We start from the raw sequence: 22712 nt of genomic DNA on the forward strand, positions 1-22712 counted from the left end.
AGCATTTACTGGAACAAAACATGCTGTTTCAATCTCATAGATAAGGGCCACCTACTCACCATGTTTCATCTCAACGCAGATTACTCCTCATTTTTACAATCCATATTATTCCCTAAGATTTATATACTATATTATATTAGAATTTCTAAGTCTATATCTTACCTTTTTTATAGCCTAAGACAACCAGAACATTATCCTTTGGCATTTTCTTCACACAACTGAACTACATTGCTAGACACCCCATCTGTTGAGTATAACTCCAGATCTCAAGTAGGAGGCATTAACTTTTTAGTGCTGGGACAGACCTTTTAACTTAATGGTGGATAATAGGAATAACACATTTACGATGAATTGAGATGTTTATAATAATGGGATACAACAAAAAATGATGGTAAGGCCACAAAATAAATGTTTAGAGAAAAAAAAACAGAAAAATGGCTGGTCATTTGTTCAAGTGGCGATGTAAAAAGAAAACCCTGTCACTAAACCCTGATGGTAGTCAATATCTGTCATCAGTAAATTTTCCCCAAAGGTGGGGACACTAAGATTGATGAAAATTTGTGTATTTTCTCCTGAACAGCTCTGTCGTACAGGGTCTTTCACTTGAGGAATTTCAGTGGTCTTTCTTGAAAAAAATAAGTGCAGCAGAAGAACAGTTACCTTGACAACACTTGTACAAGTGTTGCCTGTAAATTTAACTCAGCCTGAACACAAACAGATTTTGAACAGCAGACCCTCAAACCAAAAGTGAGTAAGTTGGATACTCACTGATGATTCCAGTATCTCGTCGAGGCCGGGGAACTGCAGAGGGACACAGTCTGAAGGCTCTAAGACGACCCTGAAAGAGAGACAATAGGGTTATTAATGATTGGCTGTTTAACCATTAACTGACAATAAAAAATCTGAGCAATTCATACTAATCAGTTAAACAGTTGAAATGTACATCAAATGTATTATACTGGCAACACAAGGAGATGATGAGAAAGCAGAGTCTGCTTCTGCCTAGCTTGGATTCGTACGACGCTGGCAGGGCAATGCAACAATATTGCTTGTAGGAGACAACCACAAACCCCTCAACAAGCTTATGACCCAGAGGCAGAGGTCAGTTCAATGCCTGCCCACTTAGCACAAACTCACACAGTAGCAGCAGCTAATATCAAACACCAAGCTGTTAAGCGCTCCCAACAAATTCACAGCTGCACAACTCTTGTTAAACATGTTAGGTAACATTAGCCGTGTGATGCTAACAGTTAGCCCAGTCACTGTGCATGTGTGGAGCTCACACTCCCACTGCAGTAGTGTCATGATAAAGAGAAAGTCAGTGACAGTGGGGAAAGGAGGCCCTAATTGAAGCAAAACACTAGATGCAGCTCTACAATGTCAGTTTACGGTCAATGATTGGCTAAAGAAGATCAGCTATCGGCCACAAAACAATTTCTAAATTAGCAACCCTAAGATACAGGTACCGATCCAGGGATATTTTCAAGGATCGGTATCGGCTAAAAAGCCTAAAAATACAATTCTACTGAACTTTACTCTACTGAATTTTACTGAATTGCCCTCCTCAAACACAAACACCTTAGTGGAAGCCTGGCTTTACAGTGCCAGCATTTTACTGCACCAGAAAGTTAAATTTATATCAGTTTAGATTAATTATTTGGTTGAAGAGCGACAGTTTCTGACACCCAGGTTGGCAAAACACACTTTCTCTTTCTCATTAGCAAAAGCAGTCTATAAAACATTCAGGTAGCAGCTTCTCAATTTTTGCCAGCAGCGCTGACCGTCACTTTCCTCTGTTAAAATGAAATGTGTCACCGGCAGCAGGTCATAACAGTCGACTGAGTGGTTCCCACAACTCCAAAAGAGTGATATCTCCTCTCAAGATGGTCATGTCACATCAACTTCAGGACTCAGGACTATTCTCCCTGTTAATCTTTCATTCATATCATATCAAACATTTAAGCTTGCGAATTTGAGACTTTTGAACCAGGCCCTTCATTATGTTGATCAAGAAGTTTGTGAGAAATAATTAGTGCTGAATTTAGCAGGCTAACTGATTAACTGAAGCTTGCAACTATTCATGAATTATCAAAATCATTGTCAACTAATTGTATGTGCATTGATTCAACAATAAACAGACTCATAATTTCAGCTCGACCAGGCACAGAGACCTGAAGCGGGTGCTCTGGACTGTCTGCTGCCTGAGTTAGATTCCTCATTACAATACAACAGGTGTTGTGCATACCAGAAAATCTTCTCATATTGCTCGAGACAGAACCTGAAATCACTGGAAAGCCAGAGTTTGGTTTTGGTTTCAGTGACACCTCCTGCTTTGGAGACTAGTTTTATGTGATACCATTATCTTAAAAGCTAAATCCCCCTGAGAACAATAACCTGTTTCACAACAGCGTCCTGATGAAAACTGAGACAGAGACAACAACAAGAGCCTTGGCTTTCTTTTTGAGAATGCAAAATCTAAGCTGGGTCCCACTGCAAAAAGTGTGTATGAGTTAATGACTGGTTGCATTTCATTCCATTTTAAATTGCAGAAATGGTTGAGGGGGATATGCGGCACATCCCTGCAAAGGATGGGTCACACTCTGTATCTTTTACATGGTGACACAAAATCTTTCAGCTTGTTAAAATCAGCTTAAAAAGCCCCTGGGAAAACATATCAGTATGGATTTTAATGAAGTATCTCAAAATGGTAGTGGTAATCCAAGTTCAAGGACCATCACGCTAACAAGACTCTAAAACCATCATGCCTCTAATGATGCACAAGCTTTAATTTTCACAGTCTAATGAATATTATCCATTAGAGCAGAGACAGAAGGGATCTACATTTATGATGCTCATAGGCAGCTTGTGCTGACAGCAACAAAGAAGAGAATGCAAAGGAAAAATCGCAAATCGTGTTTCAGACACACACATGCTAACTAGTCAGTGACAGAGGTGTCCAGTGTATTCAGAGCTCAACAAGTCATCTGGCACACATCCACCAGCACACACATTTCATTTTCTCTCTGTGGAGGTTGGCTGGATTTCCTGGAGCCACTGACTCTGCAGACTCGATATAAGTTCCATCTGTGTGGTCCTGTGGATTCAATTGATTTGACTGATTACAACCAACTTTAACTTTCTGCTTCCCACCAGATATCGGCAATCCAGTAATTACCTTGTTAGCCCCGACTCATGGCACCACGGTTTGACAGATCTGACAAACACAATCCGTATGAACTTGACTTGATGTGATTTAAAGTTTAATTAAACCAGCTCTGCCCAAACAAATTTATATAGAGAGACAAAATGACTCCACTAAGTAGTAATAACAGGAACTGGCTTAAAATATTAAAAAAACAAGGAACTGATTTGTGCAAGGTATTAGGGAAGCACTCAAGTCTCTTGTACGATTAACCTGAGAGATCTGATATCCAAGATGCCATGCAGCATGTTGTCTCATAACTGAGATTAGATCACACTTGAGGTTCAAACTTAGTAACAGGAATTTTATCACATATTTATTATCATTCTTAGAGGGCGTACACATGCCGCATCTTTTGTGCCCTCAAAGTCATTGTTTTCAATGTAGATGCATGGCAGGCCCGCCAGAGCAACACCGTCACGGCGTGCACGCCTTCCCTAACACTTATTTTTCAGGGTGCAAGGGCTGCGCTCTTGAGATAAACCGAGTTCAACTTTTGGAATGCAGCAGCACGCACCACATGCCATGTGACAAGGAATAACCAATCACAGTCGACACAGATCTTTCCCTTCTTCCGTAAGTATAAGTCTGTGTTACATACATAAAAGACTGACCCACAGACGATACGCCTACACACCTAAAAACAGTGCGTGGAAGAAAATCAGCTCTGCATTCAGGATTTCAGGTAAATAGGCTGTGATACAGTGCTTGTCAAGGTTGCTTAGCATTCTCAGATGCTCTTGAAAGCTGGCAGCGCCTGACCTCACGTTTTCCAAGAGGTTAAAGATGTGGCATGTGTGTGACCTCTTAGGCTGCATTCACATGCAATCAGTCCTCCCATTAATTTAAATGTGAGTAGTGCATCTAGGCTGCTGCAGTGGGGGGGGATACAGAAAAATAACACACAGCGGCATGGGGCAAAAAGTAGAAGCAATATAAACTTTTGGAGAAATGCAACATGATGTCACACTGGGCTGGCCAATAACGTAACCAGCGATCACGCCAAAAGACACCTGCAGACCACTGGAAAAAGTAATACAGTCTATTTCTATTGTCAAATATTATAGTGAGTAAAAAGAACAAAGAAGAGCACTCGCTTTGTTTGTGTCTGTGAACGCAACTTAGCGAAGACAAATACTCGCTGCAATGGGAAGATTGGCTCACTGTAGCTGTTCTCCATCCATCCACAAATGGGCCGTATTAGTGACACTCTCACACCGCTGTACAACCCTGCAGCTAATCGCCAAAATGCCTGAACGGTTGTGAATGTAGCCTTATTCAACACCTTGTAACAGTTGAGGGAATTGTGTAGCAGAGGTGTTAAGAGAGACAATTAAAAGCAGTATTCAAGGTGAGCACTATTATCAGCCAGAAAAAAAACTGCATTCCTTCTCTACAAAACTTCCGATCACAAGAAACCACAAACTTATTTTAATATTCCGATCCTCTACTCCAAACTTACTCAGATTTACTCTCCAAACTCATTTGTATCTTCCGAACCTAAACAGTCAGCTTCATCTCTTTATATGCCAAGCTATTAGTACAGACTGCTAACCTGGACCTTGGACCTCTCCGTCGTCTGTTTCTGCATGCTGGCATTCAGCCTAATGAGGCTTGCTAATGGTCCACCCATGTCAATCTGGGGGAAACCATCTTCTCTATGCAAACTGGAACACATGTACACAGTTGCTCAGTAAACAAACACACACACACACACACACACACACACACACACACACATACATACTTTCTACCACTATCCGCTTAGCTGATAAAAGGACACACATAGCTGAGGCATGAGTCAACTACAACAAACCTCTGTCATCCTATTATACTGTATCTCACCAGTCCATTCATCTTCCCCTGCTTGACCAATCTGCAGATGTTTAACTTGGGTTAGTTAAGCCTGCTTTAGTCATGTTACAGAAGATTTTTTTTAGGTTTTCTGGCTGAGTAATCTTGAGTCTAACAATGTTAAAAAAGCAGCCAACAGTTTACACATCAATGACCCACATTTGTAGGAGATAATAGGAAAGCATGTAATGGAAGTGAGCATACACACTGGAATGAAACACTCAGTATAGTAACTAAGTGGACAACCTTTTGTTCAACCCCACCACTTATCAACTGGGACGTTGGTGATGACTACTGCTGCATGGCCTAACTTCGATTGGCTTCACAAGGCCACACGCTAACAGGAACTTGTCCATTAGTCATGCTCTGTTAATGTTACTAGTTAATGATTGTGAGCTCTGTTTCAACACATTTATAAAGTGTGGCCTCTGACTGTGGATTCACATGACACACAGGAGTTAAATTTGACACCAAATTACCCAGTTTTGCCAGCTTTTGTAAAAGTTGAGAAGAAAATTATATATGAAAATACTGCCTGTGACTGCCTGCTTGCTGTGCTAGCTGGATAACCTAAAAAAAAAAATCAACATGAAATAATTTATTAAACATAACTGTAAGCAGTCAGTTATTAGGAATGCGATGGAATCAGAGCTTCATATGAAACTGCATAATCCAATCAAGCTTGTCTGGGGAAGCACAGGCAGCTGCAGCTATGACCGGTACTGTGATTGCTAGATAGGAGAGGGCGAAAGAGTTTCAGAGAGAGGGCAGACAGATGGCAGAGAAATGAAAGAGAGATGCAGGTTCTGGAGAGCAGGGAGAAAGGGAGAACGGAAGAAAAAGAGAAGGGCAAAACAGGTCAGAGCTGGTAAAGCCATCGTGTGGGCTGGCAGGAGAGTTCACGTCCAAGGCCAAAGCCACAAGCTTCTCCAGATGCTTTTACACCAGCCCTGGAGCAAGGGCAGCTTACTGTAACCTTGAAATTAAAAAAATATCACACAAAAACAAGCTGATAGATCTTCACATCTTTTGAAATGACAAAGTGTGGGGGCTCCATGAGAAGTCAGTTGTGATTTTCAACATCAGCTTTTGTTTGTTAGGGATGACCAAACACATTCAGGCCTCTCAGATGCACACTACCTTGGATTTAGAGATCATGTCTGGTAAAGTGAAGCACCAAATGTCAAATTCAATCTGCAAAACATTCCATAAAATGTAAAGTTTACAAGACCAACAGCTGATTTCCCTCCATAATGCATTATTACTGCAGATCTGAAGCATGTTCCATCCATTAGCAATAAAACAAAATCCAATATGACCGGAGTAAATGCTGTGATTAGGAAGAATGTGTACTTTGGCAGGGTTGTTTTAGGAGACAGCTTGACAATACAAATCATGCTGTGGTATACTGGATTCAGACAGAGCATTAGCTCAAGTTGCAGGTCGTAAAAGAGACAACGTCCAGATGTCTGGCAGGATGCACAAGAACGCAGCAGAGGGTTTAAGGAGCTAGTTCTCTTCCCAGTCAGCTACTGATGGTCATAGTTCCTCTGGGCTGTGGGATCAAATCCTTATTGGGAACTGCACTGGAAACATCAAAGAAACCACCTTTCATCCTTAATGTGTTTTTAAAGGATAAAGTTAGCATTGTTGAATATCTCTGTCAATGTCAACAAACCCTGGGAAAGACCAAAACCGACAATGCAGTCGTCCGTCTCGCAATACTTTACATCTTCTCTACCCTGTCTGCTGCACATAGTGTTGACCAGTTCACATATATCAAAAAATGGATAACAAATAGGGATTGGTATAAGTACTCGAGTATTTGGACGTTGGTATTAATTCAACTTAAAGAATATTCGCCACCCAACCTTCCACATGTGAACATGACTTTTAGATATTATTTTTACTGTTTAAAATGAGTAAAATCTTATTTCATTGTAAAGCTGCATGCAGTTTACTGCTTCACTCAGCGCTTCCTTGCCCCCTTGTTGCACCCTCTGTGTTCTTATCATGAGACTACTGCTGCAGGAGTGTGAGCTCCATGCAGTCTGTGTCAGTAGTAACAGGGATAACTGTAAGCATCACCCGGTTAACGTTACTTAATGGTCATTACCAGGTTTAAAGACAGTTTTCGTTTCAATGTCGGTGTTAGCTTGCTGGGACCGTTAAACGGATCGGCGATGGATGTTAACTGCTGCTGCTGTGTTAGCTCATGCTAACTGGGCAGACTCGGAACTGATCAGGACAAGAGCATCTCCAGCTTTCGGAGACAGTCCATCAGTGCTGTGTGTAACCTATATAACCGACAACAATAGTAGTGAAAGGGAGTTTGCAGATTTTTTTTTTTTTTCTAATGCTAACTTTGAATTTATAGTTTATTAGGTTAACTGAAGCATGGTTGTTCAACACATGAATTTTAACTTGCATTTTATTTTTCTGTTGTTGGACAACTTACATTCCTATTCTCACATTAGATTTTTTTTTTTTTTTTTTTTTTTTTTTTTTTTTTTTTTTTTTTTTGCTAGTCCTTCAATGCTTTGAAAAATTTAATGTTTATATAGCTGTATTTGGCAAAGGTTCAGTTATTGATCCAGAAATCGAGGGATTTTAACGTAAATTTTTTGTTTTTCTGTAATCTTGGACTTTAGGATCCTACTATATGATTGCTAGGCTGTCCTTAGGTATGTCATAATTTCACCATTACAGTTCAGTCAGAAACACTTCAGTCAAAGAAAACTCTATTTCCAGTTGCAGTATTATATTTGGTAGTATGGCTCTGTTCTGGGGCCTCTCTGCCTTTCCTTGGGCCTATGCAGAAAGCGTCTTTCACGTGTCTACGTGAAAAGCCTAAGACAGAGAGAGCCCACCACTCTGCACTTCCACGCGCAAACAAGGACAGCCTGAGGCAAGGAGAGCAAACCTCGTTGCCCTTCCATGCGCCTACAGGGGAAGTGTAACACAGGAAGAGCAGCAGCAAAAAAACCCCGGGAACAGAACAGAGCAGCATCAATAACAAACAGAAATGATATTGATAAGTCAGACACAGCATGAAAAGGAGGAGCTGGAGTGGAGACGGGTTGCAACGGAGCTTGCAAAGGAAGCAGCAGCAGCAGGTAGGCTGAAGCAGTTCAAATGGGGCGCCCTAAATGAGATTCGTCAATTGGTTGCATAGAAAGGATCATGTGATCTATCAGCTGACTCCCTTTCATCAATCAGCTGCTCCATCTGTTGATTGGGCTGTCTGAGATCAGCTTATGTAGCTGGGATGTGAGCTGAGCTAAGCTTGACATCTTGACATCGTGTCCTGCCTGAACTAACGCTATGCTCAATTCTTCTCAAAACAATGATGTCAGGGGCTCTGAAGAGCAAGAGATGACATAAGAGACTAGAAATAACCTGTCTCACGATGACACACTTCTTCCTGTCTTGGTCTAATGATGCAGACTTATGAAAGGCTGTAGATCTTGTGATACAGAAAAGGGAGAATTAATGATGTTTTGTATTCTTTCACAAAGAATTCCATTGATATAAATTAGCCTCAACCAAAATATGCTTCCAAAAAGCTGCCATTGTAACCCTTTTCTTAAGACACAAATTCAAGTGTTGCCACGTGTGCTATTAGGTTCTCACTTCCTGTCTAGCTGAGAAGAAGCATTTAATCTACAAGAATAATTAGCACCTTTTAAGTACTTCTTATGTAACCCACTCTACCTGAGCCTGGGCTCTAATCCTCAGCTGGCAAGGCTTTACAAATGCCAAGACTGTGAAAAGAAAAACTGCACTGATATAAAATCAACACCTTTTTTTTAATGGCCCATAAAAATACCAACCTCATGCCCAATGCTAAGAGAATGCCCCACATTACAGATTGAGTCAATAAAGTGAGGGGTGCTATGCGATGCATAGAGGGAGTGAAGAAGGGCTCTCTGTAAAGCCCCATGAAGGTGTATGGGGAAGCTCAGAGAACTTGCAGAAACTCAAATTCTCTGTGGATTCCATTTCAAAGCCATTTCAAAGCCACCACAAGCCAGCATAAGCAGCTTTGTTCCTTTGCCACCTATCCTCACTTTCTGCCTATTCTAAACCTATCTTCATTGTTTTGGCCACAGCTCTCTATCAAGTCTCAGCTGCCTGCTTTTCACATTCCTTAGTCATGGGGACATAAGCTTCAGTTTTCCTCTCCCACACTCTTCAGCCCCTCGGAAAACAGGGATACAAGCTGGCCGAGCCACTGTATCAAATCTATTTGTCGGTTAAACCTTCTTCAGAGTGGAGCCTGGATTAGGCCTGCTTTTAGCCGCTGCTGCTGCTATTCAGTGAAACCTGGCGTGTGCGTTTGCTTGCACTGACGGCCAGTGTGCTTTGATGGGCCAAGCTATTCGTGAAGCTCCTGACATGCCAGGAGGAGTTCACCCAACGGCCACAAAAGCCTCCAATTTACTATCATCATGGTTATAGTCATGAGAAGTGTGTGCTTTTGACTGCGTACATGTGGGTCTGTGCAACTTTGTGTAATTTTCCACGAGTCAACACACTGAGGCTGCAGTCACATAACAAGAAAATGTGACCCAAATCTCATTTTCTTGCTCTCATGTGACACAAATCTGATTTTTTTCAGAGTAGTGTGGATGCAGAAACTCAATTTTTTTTTCTAACCAGATCAGGGCCACTTTCATATGTTATGTATCCTGATACAACAGTTCCTATGATATGCTACAAATTAGCACCCCACAAACAACATGGCATACTTAATGTAAAGTTATGTACTTAAGCTAAAGTTACTATGGTTGGATTCAGAAAGGGAAACGTGGTGACAAAGTACCTTTACATGAGTCTCCTGGGAAAAAGTCCAATGTTCTGTGACCCATCTACCACCCCAACCTAACATACGATATGTACGAATGTGGCGCATTACTTTTCACAGGAGAACATATGAACAGTGCAGCTTGTCATATGTTGTCCAAAATCTGATACGTATCCTATCACTGACCATGCGAAAGCTGTGAGAATAGTCATATCTGAATTCATGTGTGCTTTTCCCATAGATCCATGGTTTTTCGATCATATGTCACTGTGCAGATGCAGATCATTCATCATACAGTGTGGGAGCAGTTCATCAAAACTACAGAAGGCTGCCGTAGCCGTACTGCTGCTGCGCTAGGCTGCCCAAGTTGCCAGCCAATAGAGCCTGACTGCAGCTGGCCCCTTACCTACATGCAGTAACAGCATTGTTGTGAGGTGCTGACAGATATATTAGAACACAGCACTGGACAGTCTAAGGTTCGGAAGAATTTTACCTCAGGGAAACCCTACACATCACGGCCCAATCACTCTTGACTCCTCTACTCCACCAACACTTAGCTCTCCACAGAACCACCAGCAATAACTGCTAGTGGACCGAAAGCCCATTTGTACAACAGCCCCTTATCCCAAAAACAAACACCCATTGCTCTGAAGGGCTATTTCTCAGAAAATACACTACACACTCTTCCAAACAGAAGCACATGGCTACTTATTATGTGGGATGACATCATCAGACCTTCCTACTATAGCGATCACTTGGAGATGAAGCTTGCACCGCTATGTCATTAATTTCAGCCCAAAACGGCTGTTTTACAAATGTGACATTTTCTGATGTCATTCCAACTGGCCCGTGTGTGACGTTATTGGTTGCATGTGAGGCCTCAGATATGGGTCACATTAAACATGAATGTGATGAACGGATCTAAGGAAATTATAAGAATTGTGCATTAAACCCTGTAATGTGAGCGTGGTCGAAGAGTCTATTCAGAGAATCAATGTTAATCACAAGGGTATTGAGGGGAGTGCGTTTGAGTGCCGTGGCGGCGATGTGGTCGATTTTTTAGCCAAGTATCCCTACAATCAAGCCAAAAAGATGAGTAGAATTAAAGACAGAGAAGAAAGAAGAAAAGGAAGGAAAAGAAAGAAACAAGCCTGCGTGTGTCTGAAGAAGCCTGGGAATCATCTGTGTACAGAGGGGAATTGACAAAATGTGGCGAGGAAGAAAAGCATGACCAAAGTAGCAGTTCCTCTGCAACGACTGTAAATCACGCCACAGCTGAAGTCCACAAGGAGGAGGCAGGGAGAGAAGAGAGGAAGGTTAGGTGGAGAGAGGAATAAGAGAGAGTGTTATCCAGGAAAAACAGGCTAAATCAGAGGGAAAAAAGAGGGGCTGAAGCCCAAAGAGAGTGCTACAGATAGAAACACAAAAAGATAAAGTGAGACAGAGAAGAAAATGTTGAGGAGACAGAGGAGTGTAGAGTCCCAACTTGAGTTCACAAGTTCAGCTGGAAAAAACCTTTCCGCTCTCTCCACTTCCCCCTCGTCTGCGCTTGACAGTGAGAACGGGAAAAGAAAAATATAAAAGATTCAGGTAGCCAAGGGTGTGTGTGTGAGTGTGTGGTCATGTGTACGTGTGTGTGTTTGTCTCCAAAGGCCACCTGCACCTCAGCCTCTGATACAGACCTTGGGCAGCATTAACATTTAATCCTTGTGGTCAAAACTGCACTTTAGAAAACTTAAAATGCCCAGCACCTCTGGCTCACCAAAACCTGGCGAAGTACAAGCATTCAGTTATCTCAAGTGTGTGTCCAGGTCTGTGTGGTGTCTATTGGAAACCAACAGTGTGGTTAAACCTTGATAATGAAAGCTATAAATCACTGCTACCACATCCCTGGCCTCGAAGCTCATAAAACTCCAGCCTTCAACAGCCTGACAACAATAATATGTCGTTTTCTTTTTTTTTAAGTTTCTTCTCTCGATCTTTTCTTCTTCTTTCTACCGTTCACACTATAAACAACAGCAGTGGCAGGGGTAGCCATGGCACAGCAAAGTCACCATTAAGACTCCTGCCTCTTGCTTCTCCCTACTATATTTCACCCGACACTAGGAGATGTAGTCCAAGGTGATTTTGACCACATGTCTTTCTAGTTGGTGATCTTTTTGACAACTACATATGCAGGCCTGCAATCTCTCCTGAGATGTAAAAGGTGCCAATTCTGAGAATAGGACTGAACAAATAAGCACATATATTCTGTTGGCATATGATGATACTACAGTTGATTTGGCCAGTATGAACAAAATTCATATTGGCCCTTTAGCCATGACAAAAAGGGCAAGACTTTGACATCTACTGCATATGTTGACCCCAGCAACATGTCAAGTTACAGCAACCGGAAACAGTTTTATTACAAACATGAGGTCAAGAAGGGTGCTGCCTTTAGTGTAGTGTCTCTGCCAGGGCGGAGGGTGGACAATCTGGGGAGTCAGAAGTATTGTAGCTGTGTATGACCATATCTCAATTTGTGAAAACATTTTCTATTAATTCAGTGTGTCAATGTGTAAAAAATGTTTTGATCAAGTGAGTTCAAGTGTTTGAATGTGTAAAAAAATATCTCAATAGATTCAATTTTTGAAAACGAAAGGAGATCTGCTGCTGTGTGCGTCATTTTTGAATAAATGAAAAACATTTGTGAGTGCATAAAGAATATTTGCACCAACATTTCCTGTTACAAAAAAGGTTTGCAGGTACACATCGAGTTTGCAGTTAAAAATTAATGTGTTTGTGGGTAAACAAAAGTTCACACAGAGCTGTGGATCCCAGGTTTCAAACCTAAAAGTACAAATACTTGGGACACACTTTAGATGATTCCTCCTGAATAGCCAATGGGGGATGCTTAGATTAACGTATCATTTCACTATCCAATCCCAGAGCATGGTGGGCGAGTCTTTTTTGCTGAGAGTCTGTAGCAGCAACGGTAACAGTAGCCTGGAATAACAGCACTATAGGGCATTAAGCACTGAATGCTTGAATGAGGTCAACCCAGGCTATAAAACTGAAAAGAATCTCCTATGCTATGAAATTGAAAATGAAAAACAAACAGACTTGTACACCAATCCACTTGCTGTGTTAACCTCAGCTCGTTGCTAACAACATACAGCCAAAAGTTTCTGAGCAAAACTTTGGTTCCACATTCCATCCATCAGTCTACATCCTGTGTATTCCACCTGTGGCTGCATGCACCAAACTGTGATCCCTGTACTGTGACAATTTGGCACAAACACTAATGTTGTTTTGTGATCCAAGATGTATTTCCTAACAATCTGTCATTAAGTCCGCATACTTTGTTGTGTATTTTGTACAGTGGAACCAAATGCTTTGTTTATTTGTGTATACATAATAACAGCTGAAGCTGTACGTAATTGATAGCCAGAACACTCATCTGCACAAACAGATCTAATTCTGTGTTTCTTCACAATATGATCTGATCTTTATCCTACCATTCTGAATCAAATGAATTATCATTAACTGCATTTGTCTGCAAGTGTGTTATTTTATAGGACGTAAAGTCAGGAGTCAATGATAGTCAGAGATGTGTGCCAGTTTACTAACCAGACACACATATGCCTGGCTCCGAAACCAGACATAGGAAAAACTGTAGCTCTAACATCAAGGTAAACACAAGAGGGAGAGGGAGGCAACTGTACGCTAATGCTTTAAATCCTGACATCTGAGGACACATGCCCCGTACTTACAGCAATTACCCCAGAGTTTTGTTCTCGCTCTTCTTTTTATTGTGCTGACAGTCTAAACAATCTCTAGACATGGTCCCAGGTAGCATTATTAACAGGCAGAACCAAAAACAATGTCTGATAAGTTCAGTGGGCGGACAGCTTAAGTTAACAGATCAACCTAACAGGGGAACGTGGTCAACTATAAACAAAGACATAAACAAATATCCATGTCTTGACAAACACAACGATAGCTCTTTGATTGGTGGTGTGGTTTTAGCTTTAAACCCGTGATGTGCAGTGCAATACATTACTTATCTTGTTATGCACTTAATGTAAGGTGGTTTTTTTGATATATTTATCAATATTTAGTTTGGCAAATATTCACAGATTTTTTTAACATTCTTAACTGTACGTACAGGTCTAGCAACAGACGCTATCTGTATCTTGCTATAGCATACCGTGCATGCACCATGAGACGAGACAGTGTTCCCAAACCACATTCCATTCATATTCCATTCAATCTTAGGGTGCTTTCACACCTGCCCTGTTTTGTTTGGTTAAATCGAACTCAAGTTCATTTGTCCCCTTAGTGTGGTTCGTTTGGGCAGGTGTGAACACAGTAATCGCACTCAGGTGTGCACCAAAACAACCAGACTGTGACCTTCTTGAAGAGGTGGTCTCGGTCCAATTACAAACGAACTCTGGTGCGGTTCATTTGTGGTGGGAACGTGTTCAGGCCTGGATCCGAACCAACTGCAGTCACATGACACGTTGTTTGGGTTAACCATGAGTATGTTACAGTCCTGGAGGATTATTAATGTGCACCTCCTCCTGTACTGCCTTAATATGCACATTCAGCACATCCAATGCGTCAAAACATTGTTTTCTAGTTGGAGCCGCGCCTCGTTTTCAAACTGTATGGTTTGACTAAAATGAACAATGACAGCAATGTAGTCCACGATGAGCAGCGCTAAAATCAACCTGCGTAGTTGTCCCTCCACTGTGACATTAGAAAGTGTCACATTTATCTTGCAAGTGTACTCTTCTTCAACGTTTTGTTTACTTCCTGGATTTTTCCCACATGGAAATTCTGACCAATCAAGAGCAGCTTTCTCATGCAGGCATTTGATCTGGTCCACTTGTAAATGCTGCCGTGAGAACACGAACCAACTCAAGGCAATTATGCAACTTTGTGACAAAATCAGTCGCTGATTCAGACCAAAGCAAGATGACTCTAGGTCTGTAAGCACCCTTACTGACAGCGTGGGTTGGGTACTGTTCACATTTGAACTGATACTGGTGCCTGAAATTCAGGAACAGTACCTAACTGAACCTTTTTTGGTACTTTACTTCCTCTGTTATAACAAAATTTTGAACAAGCTGCAGGGGTGACATAATAGACTATAGTGTTAGATTTCTGTCTTAATCAATCAATCAATCAATCAATCAATCAATCAATCAATTAATTTTATTTATAAAGCCCAATATCACAAATCACAATTTGCCTCACAGGGCTTTACAGCATACAACATCCCTCTGTCCTTTGGACCCTCACAGCAGATAAGGAAAAACTCCCAAAAAAAACCCCTTTAACGGGGGAAGAAAAAAAAAAAACACTATATGTTTTCTGTTCCTGCTCAGGGACTACAGATGAAAATTAGCTAGTAGCTAACTCTGGTATGGCTGAGAGCTGTGCACTGTCCCTGTTAAATAAACAAATAAATGGTGTTCTCACCAAGATGCACTCCCAGGTACCAACAATTGGCACTGATTCATTTAACGTAAACTGGCGCTCAGTAGAACAGATGTAATGCCACAGGTACTCTTACAAGTATTGCGTTTGATATCCAGCCCTAATGGCAGCCAATTGAAAAGGCAATTAATGATTATTTTTGAATTAATCACTTCTAAGTAAAAATTGATGAGGCGGGATGTAACTATGCATAGATGCGTCTCTCAAAGCCACATGGTTGGAGACCACTGGGGTAGAAAATCTGCACTTGTATCGATAGGGCCTGAACCAGCTGAGAGGCAAATGGCTGTGAGGCAATCAGTCATACGATGAGGAGGCAGATTGACAAGTGCATGTTTAATGGCCGTGAGAAACAGTGTGCAGGGGTTCCTGGGTAATCGCTGTTATAAGGGATGGGAGGAGGATAGGGCTGCAGACAGCTAGCCCTGTGACACTTTGACAGATGTGAAGCTTTGCACCTCCTAAAGGGCCAAAACAGAGAAAAGGCCTTTGAATAAAAGGCCTACCACTAAGCTTTCTGTGCAGTGCCCTCAGCCCCGCAGCTCACGACCAAAGAAAGGGTAAAGCCGTTGCTTGACTACAGGCATCTGGGGTTTGTCCTAGCAAAACAAAACAATTAAGTCCGGGGTCTGGATCTTCTTGAGGTCCACCTTTCCCTCCCTCGAGTTCATCACTCTAAAACCTCTTCTGCTCGTATATTACTCTCTTCTGCCTTTTCCCCTTGTGCAGATCAAATGTCTTCATTTTTCATTTTGTCCTCTCCACTTTCACCAGCCAAAACTTAACTTGTTGTCTTCCATCTATCTTCCTTCCCCTGCATATCTCTACCCAGTCTTGTGGCTATCCAAGAATCTCTGATTCTAATTTTTGTGGCCATCTCACTCTCACCCAATCTCATTTGAGGTCTGAAACAGAGTTGCAGGGTCCGCTTTGGATGCAGACATACAGTGGCAGAGGCTCCACCATGCTCCCATCGAATCCTGTCAAAGAGGCCAAAAATGGCAGAGGTCTGGAGAGGCTGGGCGGGGCGAAGCCAACATAAGACGAGTTCCTGTTGGGTGTTTTCGGGCAGCGCTTAACAAATCGTTGCTACATGGTATCATCCATCCATCAATCACTTGAGGCCTGTCTGTGTGGTCCCATTTTTTCTCTTCTATGTAGTGTACACTCAAAGAAAGACATTGTGTATAGTGTGCTACATCGCCATTGGCTTAACAAAAATGTGATTATCTACTGGCAACTTTGAAAATGTTCACTTTTCCCCAATTACATTTTCATCAACACAACAAGCACACCAGAAATAGATACATCAACTCAAACTTTCCACTGAACATGCCCACCATAATATCAAGCTGAATGAGCTGAACCTCATGCTTTTTAGTTTAGACATTTCCTTTGGCCATAACAAGATAAACTGCTATACACAAACAGAACACAGCCGACAGTCCTGCTGACATTTCTTTTAATGGCTGATGTCCCTTAATGACTGACGTGTACGCAGGAGTTTGAGTTTCAGCCTATTTGTTAAAAACAAACTTCTAGTTCATGGTAAATGTGAGTTTGTCTGTGCGTCTAGCTGTTATGTCGTATCAGAGACACAGAGTTCGCGATAAAACACAGACGCCTCTTCCTTTAATTACAGAGGTCTGGGAGGGCAACGTGACGAGCTTTTAATGATAGTGACTCTGATACAGGCTTTTTAAATAGAGCTTGCAGGGTGATAGGTCCCTTCCTGGAAGACACCTGCAGTGTCTTATCCAGTCTTTATTCAAGGTTTATGCTACTTGCAGAGCCTGCCAAAAGAAACACACCAGTTGGCCGGGGAAATTAATGGTAAGTGAGTCTTTGCAGAGGTTGCTGTCCACAATCACAGAGTAACACATTGCCAATATGAGGGGAGAAGATAGTACTAACTAGTGTAAGCGGCCGCTTTTATACAACATATGATGAAGGGATATTTCCTCTTGGTGCATTGCTCCACTTATGAGTGGCTGTAGGGATAAGAGAGCACTACAGAAGGGAGCTTTAGTCGTTAGAAAAAGAAAAGGAAAATAGCTTCTAATTACCGTTGTTAGAACCCTGCATTATCATTACACTCCAAGGTTTCTGACAACACAACAACTGCGCTGCCATGGCAACACAGTGCCGGAAGAGAGGATGTTGGCGCTGCCGTTTCATGATTTGCCCATTTCAATTTGCCTCTGATCCACGCTGACGACATGTGATCAGTCTGAGCAGTATCAATCTGTTCATTGACCTGTACCCTAATGCCGAACCCACTGTGATGAGCGCAGGTGGACTCATCAGTCGGCTGGGCTGGCACCGTTTCACCCATGGGCTAAACAACACAACACAGCTGGGTTCATCTGATATTATGTAACGCGGCAGCACCACCCCCGCAGGCCCTGTTCACACTACCCCTCTCCTCCTACTCCACCTCCCACTAGTGCACCATTGGCCATTTGCAGGCAGAGGTGCATTGTGAGACAAGAGTGCTCCAGCTCTGACACAACCTGTGGGGATATTTGTGGAGGATTCAGCTACAGAAAACTAAAAAAGATGACGCCCGTGCATGGAGATGCATCAGCTCACAGCGTACTGTGTTAATGTTTGTTTTCCCCCCACCTTTGTTTTTTTTAATTAATTCAACTGAAAATAAAAACATAAGGGATCCTGTGAGGGACATACACTCCCCTCAGCTGTGGTCTAACACAGTAACTGCTTTAAATTCCTAAAATGGGTGATTAGATTCCAGGGTTGTATCCATCATTGATCCCACCAGTGATTCTGCCTTTACTTCTTGGAAACAAATTTTGTTACTAAGCAATACTTGCCAAAAGTGGAATTGCACCCGTTGCCTGGCAACATTAGCTTATTGAATCTCATATCAGGAAGCAACGAGAACCCAGTGGTGCTTTGAGCTACAACCCTCTAGATACTCTTTTCATCTCGGGTACAGACTGTGATGTCCGACTACAATCATGCTATTCAAGTCATCTGATATCCCATTAAATCTCTACACCTGGCCTCTCGCAGCCATTGATATAATCCTACACAGCCACAAACCTGATACATATGAATTCATGAAGCAAAAGTATCCCCCTGACAGTTACTCGGGTCCATTGTTTATTTTCTAAAAGTCTGTTCTCGAACTCTTTGACTACAAAGTCGACGAAAAAGGCCATTTCTTTCAAACCAGTGTGTCAGTGATGAGACCATATAATAGAGAAGGCAAAGGAGACATGCTGAAGTGAGTCCCTTCATTTCAACCTCTCCTCATCGTGGCCGTTTTCCCCAAGTGCTTTATGAGATGCTAAAGGGCTTCAGGCAGTCTCTTCATTAAAAACAACCCTGTGGGCCCTTGTTGAAGACGCTTTACTTCCAAACTAGCCGGCTGTCATTAGAAAGAACTGCCAGGGCAGTCAACTCTCCTCCCATGCGTCGGTTGCCTCTTAATGAAAAACAGCAGCTTGCTTAAGCTCACACGTCTCACATCCATAAACCACTGATCGAGCTTTCCTCCTCGCAGCTGGAGAGACCCAGCAGAGGCATTAGCTAGAAGTTGTCAGAACGCCACTGTAATGGATCAAAGCTCTGTGTGGTAAATCGCCTCCGATGACCATTTGAAGAATTCTAATGCCAGAGAGCGGCCCGCTCAATTTGAGTGACTGCGTAACAAGGCAGCAACAGTCTGTGTTCGTGGTGACAAGGAGAGAGAGATGCGGAGGAGACAGGTGTGAGAAAAGAAGAGCAGGGAGGCTTTCCGACAGACAAGGTCACCATCACTTCCTCCTTGAGTCAAGTGTCATTGCAACAGGACTGAGGGGTGACAGCAGGTTACTGGGAGATTAGGGCTGGGTGGTATGACAAAATTTTCATATCAAGTTTTTGATTTTAAAATCATATCGGTTTCATGGTATTTGACGGTATTTTGCTCGGATTCGGCCCACTTGACATGCTGCTGTGTTGTGCTATGGCCTATTCAAGTGCTGGGATTGGTTATTTACGTGACAGCGCCTGAACGCAACACAGGCTCCGCTCCATTAGTGCCGTGCTCAGTTATAACTGTTGACTTGGATCGGGTTCGGTCAGGAAAATGCGGCCCGAGCCGTGCTCTAGTGTGCTCACCCGTGTGTGTATGCGCTCGTGTGTGTGTGTGTGCACATTGGGGCGAAACTCCATCGTGCACGATACAGAGACAATTGTATCAGTGGCGGCGGAGCGCCGCTGCTCGTTGCATATAGGGGAAACACTGCTGTTTTTGGTAGGAGTTCTTCTGGGTCATCGTGTTCTTCAGCAACGTGTACAGTTGCTTCGCTTTCAGGACTCTCTCAGGCAGCCATTCTCGCCTCTAAACTTTTCTCTATGCTCTCACTCTTGCCAGCTCTAGCATGCCTGTGGTGTGCAGCGGTGAAATGGGTCCCCCCTGAAACACTTTCCCGCCACACGTGTTCCGGACATTGTTTGGGCTATTCACCGGTATTGCAGTATATGAAAAATTCATATCATAATGAAAATAAACACTGGTTTTTGGTACGCCACCCAGTCCTATGGGAGATGACAAAAAATCTGGTTTTATAAACACTGGGAAACAACAATAAATTAGAACAATTTTAAAGGGTTGTCAGTTCTGCAATCTGCAGTTATTCTCTCAATTGATTGTTTTGTCTGTTAAATGTCAAAAAAACAGAAAACAAATTTCCCATCACAATTTCTCAGAGCATAACATGATGTCTTCAATAATGACTTTAGTTGTTATTTTATCTCAGACATGTGTTACGATGTTACATACCTTGACATGTTTCGGCGGAAACTTCCGCCTTCCTCAGAAGTGTCACTTGGTGGTGGTTGTGATGCGTCTTTATCAGCTGATCTGTCACAACCACCACCAAGTGACACTTCTGAGGAAGATTCTGCCGAAACATGTCAAGGTATGTAACATCCTAACACGTGTGAGATAAAAGAACAACTAAAGTCTTTATCAGAAACTGAAGACATAATGAACACCATTGAAGTATGACATCTTCAAGTTGCTCTTTTTCTTGGACAGTCAAAACAGTCAAAAACACAATGATACTCAGTTTACTCAGCTACAGCTACATCTCACATTTGAGGAGCCAAAAAATGCTCAACATTTTTGCCTAAAAAATACCCAAAATGCTTAATCAGTTCTCAAATTAGCTGAGAATTATCTGTGGGTTGACTCCATTGACTCTAATGCAGTCGTTTAAGATTTCCTCCATTTTTTGTGGATTTTGTGGATTTGGAGCTAAATGTTGTGCCTGGGGCACGTCGTGTATTAATGATACTCGTTACCTGGAGAGGTTGGAAAAAGATATACGTTTCTTCCCTGTTCCAAAACCAAAATCAAACCCTGAAAAGTGTAGGGTTAGCTAGCTAGCTACTGAAGATATAGCCTACTGAATGTATACACATGCTGCTTTTCCTTTTTAATGAATATGACAGTGAAAAAAAGACGGAACCTGCTGTACAGGAACCAGTGAAGGGAAGCAGGGGAACTTCAACCAGCTGCGTGTCATCGCAGTGTGTGCAGATGAACGCTGTTTGACTTCCCCTGGAGATCCCTGCCAGAGGTCTGGATGCTGGCAGCAGCAAAGGGGCGAAGCCAAACACTGTTCATCTGCACACACTGCGATGCCACACAGCTGGTTTAAAATCAGCAAAGTTTCTCTTTATATTCATTGTCTTGTGTGGCGATCAGCAGTGATGTGGTGGTTCACTTTTACACTGTGATCTGTAGCCTATAGTTCGGCTTTAGCTTCTAACTATCTTTGTCTTTTTAACCTGTTGTTGCTGCTGAGTCAGTTTGACATCCTGGATATATCCTTCAAACACAGACTGTAGACCCCTCTGTCTGCTTCTCTCTGGAATCACTGTTTCATTTTTCCAAAAACATGATAATATTTCTTCAGGGAGTGCAGTTAGTTACAGTGTGGACTCCATGCTTACTCCGACAGTTTGACAGACCATCACAAAGGGGCGGGGCTTAGCAAAGGGTAAATTACTGCTAGTAATACCGTACCAACCTAACAGCATTGCTGGGAAAACATTGTGCTCACCCTCCAGTCTCCCCCAGGGTCAGACAAACTTTAGCTGTGCTGATGCTTCTAACTGTGCTAACAATGCTAGTGGTGCTTACTCACCAGGGCTATATGTGGGGAGACCAGAGGCTGTAGTGACCAAATGAGAGGTGCTACTAGTTAGCTTCCTCCTGACCCAGGCAGTGCACAGTACAGAGCAGCCAAGGCTAACGATAGCTATCCAGTGGAGACCAGAGGGTGGGCAGTGGGCACAGTGTTTCCATGTGTTAACACAGCTGGCTGGTTTTCTGTTAGCAAAGCCCACAGATAATAAAATAAAAGGCAAGACAGATAGCACTTTGAAATGCAGTGCTAAAGCTCACTGAGTCAATGGAGCACTGAACTGAAAAACAAGGCCTCTTCTGTTTCATGTTATTGGGTTTTTTTTTCTTAAAAATTAACCAGTTAGTTACTGGTTAATTAGTGTCAGGCTATCGAAAGCAGGATTAACCAAAACTGACGTCCCTAGTCAAGACAATTATAAAAAAAAATACACAACAAAAATCACAACACACTATAATGCAGGCCAGCTTCACTGAGCGAATCTTTGTGATTGTAGATGAAAGCACAAATTAGATTTTCTCTCAGTTTACAGTCTATTGGAGCAAAAGTTCAGCAGGGTCAGTGAGGTTGGGACTGCATTCAATAACTGACACCAGGAACAAAGCCCAATGGAGCTGGCTCCTCTGCCACAACATACCCCAGTGTGTGTAGCCCAACACTTTCAATCATGATTGTCCAAATAATCATTAACTAGTTCAGCCCTGAGTAAATATTTTAAGAACCTCTGTAAACTAGAAGGTAAACACACACCTCAGAGAGGGGGGACGTAAACACACACATACACAGTGTAAGGAGAGGGAGGTCAGGGCAGTGTGGCACGCAGAATTCATTGTTCTTCTGTATGTTGAGCTTAGATGAATTTGAAAACAATGAGGTCATCCCTATTGTGTACACGCCGCATTCTCACACATTCTGCTGCATGCCATTGCACACCCATGGCTCAACTAAAAGCATGATGGGATGAACCTAGTGAAAGACTGATGCACTTTTACCAGACATTTGGTCTTCACAAAGCCATGAACCTGAAATCCATTAAACCAAGAATGGAAACTCCACTCCGGGTCTCAAGGCCATCACCTTACATGCCAAAACACTCCCCTTCTTGGATGAGCGCAGTGAGCGCAGAGGTTGCGGCAAGCACCACAGATCATGACAGGCCACTTTCCTGTTTTGGTTTCTGCTTCCACCACCTGCGAGCCAG

The 22712-nt window shown here is 42.5% G+C and overlaps 1 protein-coding gene across 3 annotated transcripts in view; it reads right to left on the reverse strand.

The window, feature by feature from the left end:
- Positions 1–22712, reverse strand: part of sipa1l1 (signal-induced proliferation-associated 1 like 1) — a 128853-nt gene that overhangs the window by 86338 nt on the left and 19803 nt on the right. For all 3 annotated transcript variants that reach the window (XM_033648515.2, XM_033648517.2, XM_078173906.1), the window contains one exon: positions 769–838. The gene's annotated coding sequence lies outside the window, so the exon portion shown is untranslated. The remainder of the gene's footprint in view (positions 1–768; positions 839–22712) is intronic.

The sequence above is a fragment of the Epinephelus lanceolatus genome, chromosome 13 (assembly GCF_041903045.1).
Source record: "Epinephelus lanceolatus isolate andai-2023 chromosome 13, ASM4190304v1, whole genome shotgun sequence".
NCBI classification, from domain to species: Eukaryota; Metazoa; Chordata; class Actinopteri; order Perciformes; family Serranidae; genus Epinephelus; species Epinephelus lanceolatus.